Consider the following 12,590-nt stretch of genomic DNA (forward strand, 5'->3'; position numbering starts at 1 on the left):
CATCATTGCCTTCTCATGCACCTCTAAGGTGGCCTTTGCCTTGGTTGTTTGGCCCTGTCCTCATCATTCTACTGACACAGTACGTAATCTGAACATGCTGCCACCCTGAACAGCAGTATATTGGTCAGGTGTTCCTGTGCGGCATAATTCACATCATCCTCTGCACCATCACATCATCAACTTCCTCCTGGTTAAATGTCTGCTCCTGTGATGGATCTGAAGGGAGGATATCATTAAGAATGGATGGGAATTGGCCCATGCACATTAAGGGGGAGGTGAAGGGAGGATAATTATGGCTTCACAGTAATGCCAAAGTGAAATCTTTATCAGTAACATGGCAACTAGGTACCATGGAGTGTGCAAGCGTCCACATCCAGAACTGAGTGTCTTCCAACAATATGGGCTGAGGGCTTTAAGTTTGGAGAATTCCTATCTGGTGATGTATCTGTGAAGTCAATCGTTGTCTTTTTTTTCTAGTCAAATTCATAACAAAACCACAGACTTGTGATGAATTGGGATATTGGAACATTTCATTGAAAGAGAGTACAGTGGACAGCTAGCTTGTTTCTTTTTGACTGGTTTGACATCTTATGTTTAAAAGGATCGTGATGAGTGAAGTTCTTTGATTGGATTATGCTTTAGAATTGAACATAGAATTGCACATTACCCCAGTTCTGCAGAATTATGAACATTTTTATTCTGCCTCTTTCAAAAATAAAGAAAATTGGCCCAGAGCTTTTATGGTTGAGCATATTGTTTCAATAGATATTTTTAAGCTGCATATCCAAGGCTCTGGCACCGTAACCAGAGCAAAGTCAATGTTGGACATGATTGGTTTGGGGTGAGATTCAGTTAGATCAGGCTCCCACCCCTTTTCCCTCATCAACATTTCCAGTCATTTGTGGTCAACCACAGGCAATATTTTCCTTTGTTGGCAGATGTGAGAAAAAGTGTTTAGCATTATTTCATATTTATAATCTTTTTACTTATAAAAACAAACATAGGAAAATATGGTTGAGTGAATTAAGCCTGACATCTGAGCATCGGAAACTTAGTTTTAGTATTTTCTAAGTGAACTTTTTCTCACTCACTTAAAGGAAGAATGTGCTAAATGAGACCTTTAAAAAGGACACAAATTCTCCTTTAAATTTCCTTGCAGAACATAGTTCTAGGTACCTTTATAAACCAGGTATCAGATCCTGGCAGGGAGATAATAGTTGTGGCTTAACTAAGCTGAACAGTATACTTACAGAAGCTGTGAGTAAATACAGACCTAGGTATTCCAGGGCACTATGTATGTTTTTCAAACACAGAATGACTGCCTAAGCATTAAATGCAAGACGTACCCTCTCACATTATAATATTGCTAAAGCAGATAAGAGAGGAGTGGTTGAGGTGAGGATACTGAGATAGGGGATCTTATGTCAGATCTCTCCTTTCCTGCAAGTGGATCCCTCTGTCTTGCACAGTGTCTGTCATGAAGAAGCACCCTGATCAAATTCCAGAACTACCCACCAGAGGATTCCTGGTTTCAGGGCAGTGAGACATGTCTCGTGTGTGACAACCTAGCTATCTCTATTGGAGTCCTCAGTATGGTCTGTGTTTTTGCACTGGTAGTGAGTACAAATGAGTCACATCATGATAGCGTTTGCCCTTCTCTGATGTCCTCAGCAGCATCCCAATCTATTCCCATGTCACACCTGAAGGTCTCATCAGAAATAAAAGAGATGAGTTCAAATTGGACATGTAAGCAAGATTAGCAAGGCAAGGGAATACAGGAGAAATGGTACGATCCTGGGAAGCACTGAGCATCAGTTAATAAAAGCATATGCCTTCTTAACCCAGTTATCTACTTGTCCTGATGCCTTAAGGGACTTTGATGCGCACTTATATTGGTCCCTTAAGGCATATGTTTTTCTTAACTGATGCGTAGAATATAAGAGCAGGGAGGTTATCTGGAACTGTATAAACTGCTGATTAGGCTACAGCTACAGTACTGAGTGTGTAATGATTGTAACAAGGTCAGCCAGCTGGACCTGACAGAATAGGAGTTCCCTGATTGGGGCTGTTAATCTGATCCAATCAGGGAGCCCTCACTGACAGATCAAAAGGGGATTGTCAGAGGTACTGCCAGTCTGCTAGTTGACACTAAAGAGGCAGTACCAAAGTCAAGGGCTGAAACTGAAACAACTAGTGGTAATAGGGGAAAGCAAAGGGCCATCCCAACTGCAGAGACCAGCTCATAGTCAGGTACAGCATATTGTTACAGGGATAAGACTGATTGTCCTGAGCAAAGGTCGCCACCAAATAATGGCTGAACTCCACAAGGACCATCCAGGGGTCTATATTGTGATGGGGAGAGATTATGTCTGGTGGTCAGGCCTGGATGAAACATATCTGCATTGCTGGACCAGTACCTAGATTGCTGACGAGGGCAAGAATTACCACCAGCAGCTCCTCTGCATCCATGCATAGGGTCCATTCTTCAAACATAGGGATGATGATAGAAAAATTGCACATGTCTTTTTCAATACATGGAGTCCCAGAGGTGTTGGTCACAGATAATGAGCCATCATTTGCTAGCAGGGATTTGGGGTATTTCCTAAAGTCAAATGTAAAGACGACTCCACATGATCCATCACCAGAAACCTGGGAGAAAGAGTAGTCCAAACTTCGAAGGCTGGCATGAAGAAACAGCCAAAGCCTCACTAGATACCAAACTGTCATTTGATTATAGTACAATCCCACATGCAACTATAGGGATAGCACCAGCAGGGTTGCTAATGAGCAGAAGACTCTGCATCAGATTAAGTCTGCTCTTCCTGGGGTTGGGAGTGGATGGTGAAGTGGCATCCAGAATGCCAATGTCAGATACAAAACTCCGCCGAACAAGAGAGACACCGTGATGCAGGGAATGAAGTTTGGTGTAAGAATCATGTAAATGGCCTCACATCGATAAGAGACATGGTTGATGTGAGATCAAGACAAGTGGCGTATAAAGTTTCAGTAGATGCAACAGTTCCAAACAAGCACATGGACCACATGAAAGTCATGAATTCACAAACGGTTTGGGGAGAAATGTGCTCTGCTCCTTGGGACAGTCAGAAAAGCTGCCAGGACCCATGACTTCACCCTCTCTGTTAAGCGTTTGTGAGGGCTTAGAATCTGAGACGGACATAAAAAATGTAGCTGCCTTTGTCACATGGAAGAAGAGAGTGAAATTCTACTGAGGCACCCTTGGTGCAAGAGGGAGGCTCCTGTTTGTTACACACCACCTGAAACAGAGGAACCTGAGCCAGTGCGAGGAGACTCTCCAAGAGAAGGATCTGGTCTGCATCCGAGGACTCAGCAGGAGAGGGATGTAGCAATGGTAACAAGGTCAGCTAGTTGGACCTCATAGTGGTTAACCTGATCCATTTCTGGAATCCACATTATAGGACGGATGTGATAGCACTGGAGAGGGTGCAAAGGAGACTTACCAGGATGATGCCTGGTCAACATTATGCAGGCATTCACATTTCAGCTGATGTTGGTTGTAAATTAGTATGAGTCAAGTGGCCGTATGATATTTAACTCTGTCACAAAATATATGGGTGTCCTCCCTACTATTAGTGCCAAAGTCGATCAACTCTGCCACTCAGAGAATCTCCTCTTCTGCAACAGCTTCAAAAAGCAGCTTGGAATTGTGGGCCACTCCAGCTCTCTGTCTCTCCCTCAAATTCTGCGCTTTCTTCTCCTATAAGGAGAGAGAAAGCAAAGACCTGTGGGAGTTCTTTGATAATTTAAGTTACATGCCACATTTACAGAAGATGGAAGGAAGAAAATGGTGGGAGGAGGATGCACACGATGACATGACATAGCATTAATATATGGCTGCTTGAGATTGTTGGCTGCTTAGAAGGGGATAGAAAGAGAAATGAATGCAGCTGCCAACTGATGAGGGACTTTTGCCCGAAATGTTGATTTTCCTGCTCCTTGGATGCTGCCTGACCTGCTGTGCTTTTCCAGCACCACGTTCTTGACTCTAATCTCCAGCATCTGCAGTCCTCACTTCACCCTGCAGTTGCAAGTTACTTTGAATGGAGTGTTGTGCAAGAGAATGCTGTGGGAATCACAGCGTAAATGAAACAGCATCCACTTTTCACACCCTCACTACTTCTTGTGGCACTCTCTTCAAGTTCTGGTGATCACGTGACAGACAGATCCTTCATCTTCTGTTGTGTAGACTGGCCTCTTCCTCCCATTCACCAGAAACAGCTTTTCTATGTCGACTCTTACAGCTTCCAACATCACTTGCAAGGAAGCTTTAGGGAACTTTGGGCCAGCTGCCCGTGTTTTACTTCCACCCTTTTTGTTGCCGAAGCTTACAGAACCAGTGTTGGCATCCAATCCCTCTTTTTGACCTCAGCCATCATCAGCTGTGCATCTGTTGTGAGTGGGTCAGTTCCAAAACCATTGCAGATCTGCACTGGGCTCCTTCCAAATTCAGGCTATCTTTCCTAAAATGCAGTGCCCAGAACCACACCTATGGACGTCTGTCCTAGTCAAAAGTTGGTAATGCAGATGCTGGAAACCAGAGTTTAGATTAGAGTGCTGTGGAAAAGCACAGCAGGTCAGGCAGCATCCGAGGAGCAGGAAAAATCGACGTTTCGGGCTAAAGCCCTTCATCAGGAAGCCTCCAAGGTGGAGAGATAAATGGGGGGTATCCTAGTGTCGTTTTGTGTGGCTCCTTGTTAAATTGAATATTTGATAATCACATTAGTGCCACACTAAATGCATTATTTAAATACAAACTATCGTTGCTTTATTATTTGAGTAGTCTGATTAAGCTGACCAGAAGTCCCAGCTTTATAAGTTCAAATATCATTGTTTTCACTTTTTAATTTTGTTAAATATAAACTGGGTTGGGGAGGAGAAAATCTGTGTGAAATGTTATTCTTCCTCCTGTAAATATCCATCATACAGGTTGCATCACATTCATCAGACCTCTCCCTTCACTACCACCTCAATGACACAAAGGGAGGAGCTATTACCCTTTTTGCTGCCAAAAGTTCTATTGTTGATGATACCTTTCAAAGGATATATGCTAGCGTGTTGCCAATATGGCTAGATACATTCAAGAATAAGTCATCACATGACCCCCTCAGACTGTTGCCATTGGTCACGTAATTTCACTCATCATGGAGCCATGCCTTTTCATGACTTTCCAATCTGTCTCCATTTTGACTTATCTAAATCTGTTCAGCTCTTTCCTTGGAAACAGAGGAACAACATCATGAAGCACTTCAGCCCTGCACCTTAGGGGCTGAGTAATTGATTTTTCATTATATTTATTTCGAATTGATTTTATTTGCAGATATTGTTTTGCTTCAAGTCTCAAACCTACACTTTTCACTTCCATGTCTTTGAACTTGAATTCCCATGTGTCCCTTTGTTCCACTCATGAACTATTATCATGGCTTCCTTTCTGGTAATGGTTCATCTATATAGGCCTGGCAATAAAACTGGCTGCTTTAAAGATGATGTCTCATGATTTTCTCAAGATAACTGGGGTTCATGCCAGAGATGAGCTATTAAACTTCATTGTATCAATTGTGAATTGAGCAAACTGGTCCATGTAGATTTGATGCACACACACACAATGGTTTGGTCGTATTGTGATAGACCTGTTCTGCATTGCTTTAAACATAATTTCCCTGTTGTGGAAAATAAATCTCAAATGTAACATCTATGGACATATGGCCACATTAAATGTCTTAAAGCAGCATCTCTTCAAAAGTTTGCTAAGAGAACATTGATGAATGGTTTGGAAAAAAAAGCACAATTTGTACCTATTTTATATTATCATTATGGCACATAGTATTTTGTTTTTGTGTCTGTTCCAAGAGTAACTGTATTTCTAAATAAATCTGGTCAACAGCTTAGCTTTTATAAAGTCGATTGACAGGGGAGCTAGTAGGATCTTATGTGTTCGTAGTAAGCAATTTAACATGGTTGGGGTTAATCGTCACCCTTGGGCTCTGCTAAACTTAATGTGGAGGAGAACAAAAGACACAGGTTTCAAATTATAAGAGACACAGTCTGTCATCAAGCCTTTTGCAGAGAAAAAAAAAGCCTTTAGAAATCTCAAACCATAACGAATGGCATGTTGTGGTTCACAAAGGTTAGTAATGTATATCAGTTAGTGTGAAGTCGTGCTTTGAACATAATGGTTCCAAGTCGTTTTATTTGTCCCTTGCTGGGCAAAATGAGGAAAATGGGAAGAGAGAGAGCCAACCAAAATGAACCATCTGTATTTTAATATTAGCTCTGGAGAAACAGCATGTAATGATTTTGCCTGTACTTTTTGTCTTTCTTTTTCATTCATTTTCTCCAGTTTGTGCCTTTTTGCCATTTTTAACCTCTGTTGGTTTCCTGGCCTGTCTTTTTGTTGAGGTAAAAACTTTTCATAACTCATTTTTATTTCAGTCTCCTAGAGTCAGAACTACAGTTTCACTTCCAGAAATCTTCATTCTAAGGTCACCAATGTGGATTCTATTATAGTCTTTGTTTTAAAATACTTTTTTCATAGGAAGGATATCTCTTGCTTTGCACTTTTGGACAAAACACTTATTCTTATTCTTTCCAGCATATAGGAAAATACTTGCCTTTAAAACCTGAAAATTCAGCTCAGTAAAAATATCAGTGTTATATCAGATACCATCATCTTTGTCACTTCTCCAGTCTTTTATCATTTATATTACTGATTAGGAATGCTGAGGGAACAACTATTTATCTCATCCATTTATCTTAACCATTTATCTTATTCAATGTTATTGAAGAAAATTGCACTTGATTTTGATAAAGATTGAATGCAACGTGTAGGAAAGCATATTTTTACAAATATATTTGCATGAACTTTCCACTCATCAATGATAATACCTAAACTGAGTTGTAATTGCAATGCACCTATCTGAACATGATGTGATTTCTGGCTCTATTAATCACATTAGTTGGACTGTAGCATAATGAGATCACTGTGTAAATAAAGGGTGTGCGAGTATTGTGGTCACTTGACAGCATTCCAAGCTCATAATCCAACAGAATAGCAGTGCAAATTCCACCATGGCCATTTGGAAATTGGAGCTTGGTTTGAAATAGACAACTGGAGATTAAAAATCTGGTATCAAATGAAAGTAACTGTGGATTGTTGTTAATAAAAAATCTAACTGTTCCACTAATTTCTCCCAGGGAAAGAAACCTGTCACATTTGCTGACCTGTCTAAGCTGTCTCTCCAGTCCAACATCAATGTGTTGAGACTGATCTGCTGCCTCGTCATCCAGCAAAGTTGTGGGAAGCCCATCACTGGTTGAGATCCACAGAAATAGTAGATTCATAGAGTCGTAGAGATGTACAGCTCATCCATGCTGACCAGATATCCCAACCTAATCTAGTCCCACTTGCCAGCAGCTGGCCCATATCCCTCTAAACCCTTCCTATTCATATACCCATTCAAATGCCTTTTAAATGCTGTAACTGTACCAGCCTTCACCACATCCTCTGGCAGCTCATTCCATACATGCACCACTGTCTGCATGAAAAAGTTGCCCCTTAGGTCTCTTTTATATCTTTCTCCTCTCACCCTAAACCTATGCCCTCTAGTTCTGGATTCCCCCACTCCAGGGAAAAGACTTTGCCTATTTACCCTATCCATGCCCCTCATGATTTTATAAACCTCTATAAGGTCACCCCTCAGCCTCCGATGCTCCCGAGCCTATTCAACCTCGTACTATAGCTTATTTCCTCCAACCCTGGCAACACCCTTGTAAGTCTTTTCTGAACCTTTTCAAGTTTCACAACATCTTTCCGACAAAATGCAGCACCTCGCATTTATCTGAATTAAACTCCATCTGCCACTCCTTGGCCCATTGGCCAATCTGATCAAGATCCTGTTGTACTCTGAGGTAATCTTCTTCGCTGTCCACTACACCTCCAATTTTGGTGTCATCTGCAAACTTACTAACTATCCCTCCAGTGTTCTCTTCCACATCATTTATACTGGGGAGAAGCATTAACTGTGGGCCTTAACAGCAACATGCATTGTCCAAAATGTTCTTTTAAAAAGAAAGTCTGTCGAAAGTCAAATTTTCGTCTTTGATTAACAATGGGAACAACATCAAAAATAAGATTTGGGATCCACTTACCTTGATTGGTGGATTAATTCTCTTCTTTTTGCTGTTTGTTTTAAATTCAAACCATCTGGAGGACTGTGAAAATAAGAATACTGGAACTATGCGATGAACCAAGCATTACATGCCATCTGTGGCTACGCTCTCCATGGCTGTTAAGGGAGTAAAAGTCTTTGTATAATTTTAATTTCCCTAATATTAAATTGCTATCAGAAGTAGGCATTGACAATTATAAGACATCTTCTAGGTTCTCTGTGGAAACTAATTCAGTGTATGTGAATGGATGAGTGTTATTTATTTAGTTGTTCAATTTGAAATGGTAAGGCAGAAACTCAACCTGCTGCCTGAATGTCAACCTAACATTTCAGATTGACAGTGTTCTGTGTTGGGGAGAGAGTATCGGTGGTTCTTCCGCAAAGGTAACTTGCCTGGAGTGTAAATCTTTCAGTGGGGGGAGGAGGAGGAAGTGGTACAGTCATTAAATTGGAATTTATGTTAAGAATGTGTCCTGAAATATAATCTACTTATGATTTGTGGTAAGAATGACAGCTGAGAGGAGAAATGGTGTCCAGTTTGCTGGAGGATCATCATTGTCATTGGCGGTCCCTTGCAGACCAGGATGACTCACTTCCACTCTCAGTGAGTCTGTAGGTGGCTGTACAGACCGAGGTGGGCTCTGCCACACTTGGGGAAATAGGTGGTCACAGGAAGGGGTGCATATGGCATTGGTGTGGCAGAGCGCTCCTTGTGCTGTTTTCACCTGACTCCCGCGTTTTTCTAATGGCAAATCTTCAGGTGCACGATACTTTCCTGGATATTCCTCCTCCACTTTGGATGGTCAGTTGGTAATTCCCAGGTGCTTGTGGGAATGCTGCACTTCGCCAGTGAGGCCTTCAAGGTATCTCTGAAGCACTTCCTCCGTCCACCTGCGGCTCGCCTACCGTTTCGAGGCTGGGAGTAGAGTAACTGCTTGGGGAGTCTCGTGTCGGTCATATGGACAATGTGCCCAGCCCATTGTAGCCGTTCAAAGTTGGTCAGTGTCTCGGTGCTGGAGATATCGGCCTGGCGTTGGTGCATTCTTCTTTCCAGCAGATTCACAGGTTTTGCTAGAGGATATGAGATTTTCAAACAGCTAATGTTCAGTCTGGCAAAACACATCTGTGTATATAGGTAAGATTGCTTGGGCACAAAATATCAGATCTTGCTTTTAAGTGAGAAAGAATGTGGCACAGTGGCTCAGTGGTTATCACTGCTGCCTCACAGCACCACGGACCCGGGTTCAATTCCAACCTCGGGCTACTGTCAGTGTGGAGTTTGCACATTCTCCCTGTGTCTGCGAGGGTTTCCTCTGGGTGTGCCAGTTTCCTTCCACAGTCCAAAAAGATGTGCAGGTTCGGTGGATTGGCCATGCTAAATTGCTCATAGTGTTCAGGGATGTGTAGGTTAGGTGCATTGCTCAGGGATAAATGTAGAGTAAAAGAGGGAGGGGTGGGTTACTCTTCGGAGGGTCGGTGTGGACTTGTTGGGCCAAAGGGCCTGTTTCCACACGGTAGGGAATCTATGATTCTATTAATATGGGGAGTGCTTTCTGGAACAAAATGTTTGAGAGAGCATTGCCTCTGCTGAGAGTTAGGAAGTAGCAATATTAAAGGAAGGTGTGCTCCCTCTCCACATGTTGGGAGGTGCAGGTGAGAGCCAGATGCAAAGCAAAATGCTACACGCCAACAACGCACTGGCCTCCAGTGGAGATGCTGATAATTCTGAGCAGGATGATCAAATGGATTGCAATGGTGCTGTGGAGCAAGAGGATTATGATGGCATGAGGTGGAGGGGGCACTGAAATGAACAACTTAGTTAAGAGCTTGCATTACAGATCACACTAATTGTACAACTACCCTAATGAAGAGAAACCATCTATATTGGGCAATTAACAATGACCATTTTCTAGCATCACAGAAACCAGTCAGGAAGTCATGACCTACAACATATTAAACATGTTTGGCTCAATCTTATTTCTTTTCATGTAAGCAGGAGTTATATCGAGTGTTGATCTTACCAAAAGTCCCTCATTACCTACCTACCTTGCCCCTATGCTGTCCCTCATATCTGACTCTAGCCCCAGTTTACCACAAGCTCTTCCTGGAACAACTCACCTCTCACTGGATATCGGCCTAAAAATGGGCATCCCAGGTTCTCATGCCACATTGAAAAGACCCTGTGCACCCGACAAGCATTAGCATTCCAAGAATGCCCTGCTTGGTGAAGAATGTTTTCGGAAGAAGGGGAAGATGGCACTACAATTCTCTGACAGGGACCTAGAAGTCCTAGTTGCACAAAGAAGAGGAATCTTCCTCCCAGAGGACTAGCAGATGATGCCAAGCTACCAGACTGGCAGCCTGGTCCAAGGTGGTAACCTCTGCCAGTGTCATCTCAAGGGTGAGGATGAATGGCTAACAAAGCTGCAAGAAGGTCAATTATCTTCTCTGGGAGACTGGGAGACTGGTTAGCAAGGCGAGATCTCATGGAATACAGGGAGGACTAGCTATTTGGATACAGAACTGGCTCAAAGGTAGAAGACAGAGGGTGGTGGTGGACGGTTGTTTTCAGACTGGAGGCCTGTGCCACAAGGATCGGTGCTAGGCCCTCTACTTTTTGTCATTTACATAAATGATTTGGATGCGAGCATAAGAGGTGCAGTTAATAAGTTTGCAGATGACACCAAAATTGGAGGTGTAGTGGACAGCGAAGAGGGTTACCTCAGATTACAATAGGATCTGGACCAGATGGGCCAATGGGCTGAGAAGTGGCAGATGGAGTTTAATTCAGATAAATGTGAGGTGCTGCATTTTGGGAAAGCAAATCTTAGCAGAACTTATACACTTAATGGTAAGTGTTGGAATATTGCATGGAATTCTGGTCTCCTTCCTATCGGAAAGATGATGTGAAACTTGAAAGGGTTCAGAAAAGATTTACAAGGATGTTGCCAGGGTTGGAGGATTTGAGCTATAGGGAGAGGCTGAACAGACTGGGGCTGTTTTCCCTGGAGCGTTGGAGGCTGAGGGGTGACCTTATAGAGGTTTACAAAATTATGAGGGGCAAAGAGAGGATAAATAGGCAAAGTCTTTTCCGTGGGATCGGGGAGTCCAGAACTAGAGGGCCTAGATTTAGGGTGAGAGGGGAAAGATATAAAAGGGACCTAAGGGGTAACTTTTTCACGCAGAGGGTGGTATGTTTATGGAATGAGCTGCCAGAGGAAGTGGTGGAGGCTGGTACAATTGCAATATTTAAAAGGCATTTGGATGGGTATATGAATAGGAAGAGTTTGGAGGGATATGGGCCGGTTGCTGGCAGGTGGGACTAGATTAGGTTGGGATATCTGGTTGGCATGGACGGGTTGGTCCGAAGGGTCTGTTTCCATGCTGTACAACTCTATGACTCTGCCTTGCCAGTGTACATGCCACCCTCTTTTCTCTGTTGTGTTACATTTACTCCATGCTTGCTCCTCAACTTCACCTTCCACCAAGGCTCATAAACCGCCACTTGTCTTGAACATATCCCCTCACTGGGTCTAACCTGAGCCACAACCTCCTCCAATATTAACCCCGTATGGCCACTGTCCTTCCTACTCACTCACCCGGAACACCTTGCCACCTTAGTACCAATACTAACAGCTGTGCCATCCAATTTCATCTCACTTGATCCCTTCTTTCTCTCATTTCAGAAGACAAATTGGCAGAAGGGGCCTGGACAGGTAGACGGGTACCAGGTATCAGGCTCCTCACCAGCTGTGATGAGATGTCTCTGTCTGTTTACCAACTGAGGAACTCAGTTGTCAGTGTCACCCATTGCACACCATTTCTAACCACTGTCCTCAATATCTTCTCTCTCGTGTGTCTTGCAGGCATTGCCAGCGTCTCCATCACCACACAATGAAATGGCTGGGTCCCCCAAAGGACATCTCCTTGACCTCTGAGGTCACAGAGGAAGTGTCAACATGGCTGCATCCTCCACCTCCCACCTGCCCAGATACTGACACAAAGACTCTTACCAATGTTTATAGATGCACTATGGAAAGATCCTAACTGGATACATCACAACGTGAAATGGCACTTGCTTTTCCAAAGACAGCAAGAAGCAACAGAAAATCTTTGACACAGCCTGGTACATCATTCAAGCCAACCTTCCATCCATTGATTCCGTCTACACTTCCCATTGCCTCCGGAAAGCAACCAACATTATCAAAGACCACTCCCTTCCCTGTTATACTCTCTTCCACCCTCCTCCATTGGGCAGAAGATATAAAAGTTTGAATGTACTTGCAAAGAGATTCAAGACTAGCTTCTTCCCTGTTGCTATTAGACTTTTGAATGGATTTCTCAATGTTAATGTTGATCCCCTTCTCTGCACCTTCTTTGCAGCTG

Source organism: Chiloscyllium plagiosum, chromosome 32 (genome assembly GCF_004010195.1).
Source record: "Chiloscyllium plagiosum isolate BGI_BamShark_2017 chromosome 32, ASM401019v2, whole genome shotgun sequence".
In the NCBI taxonomy this organism is placed as follows: domain Eukaryota; kingdom Metazoa; phylum Chordata; class Chondrichthyes; order Orectolobiformes; family Hemiscylliidae; genus Chiloscyllium; species Chiloscyllium plagiosum.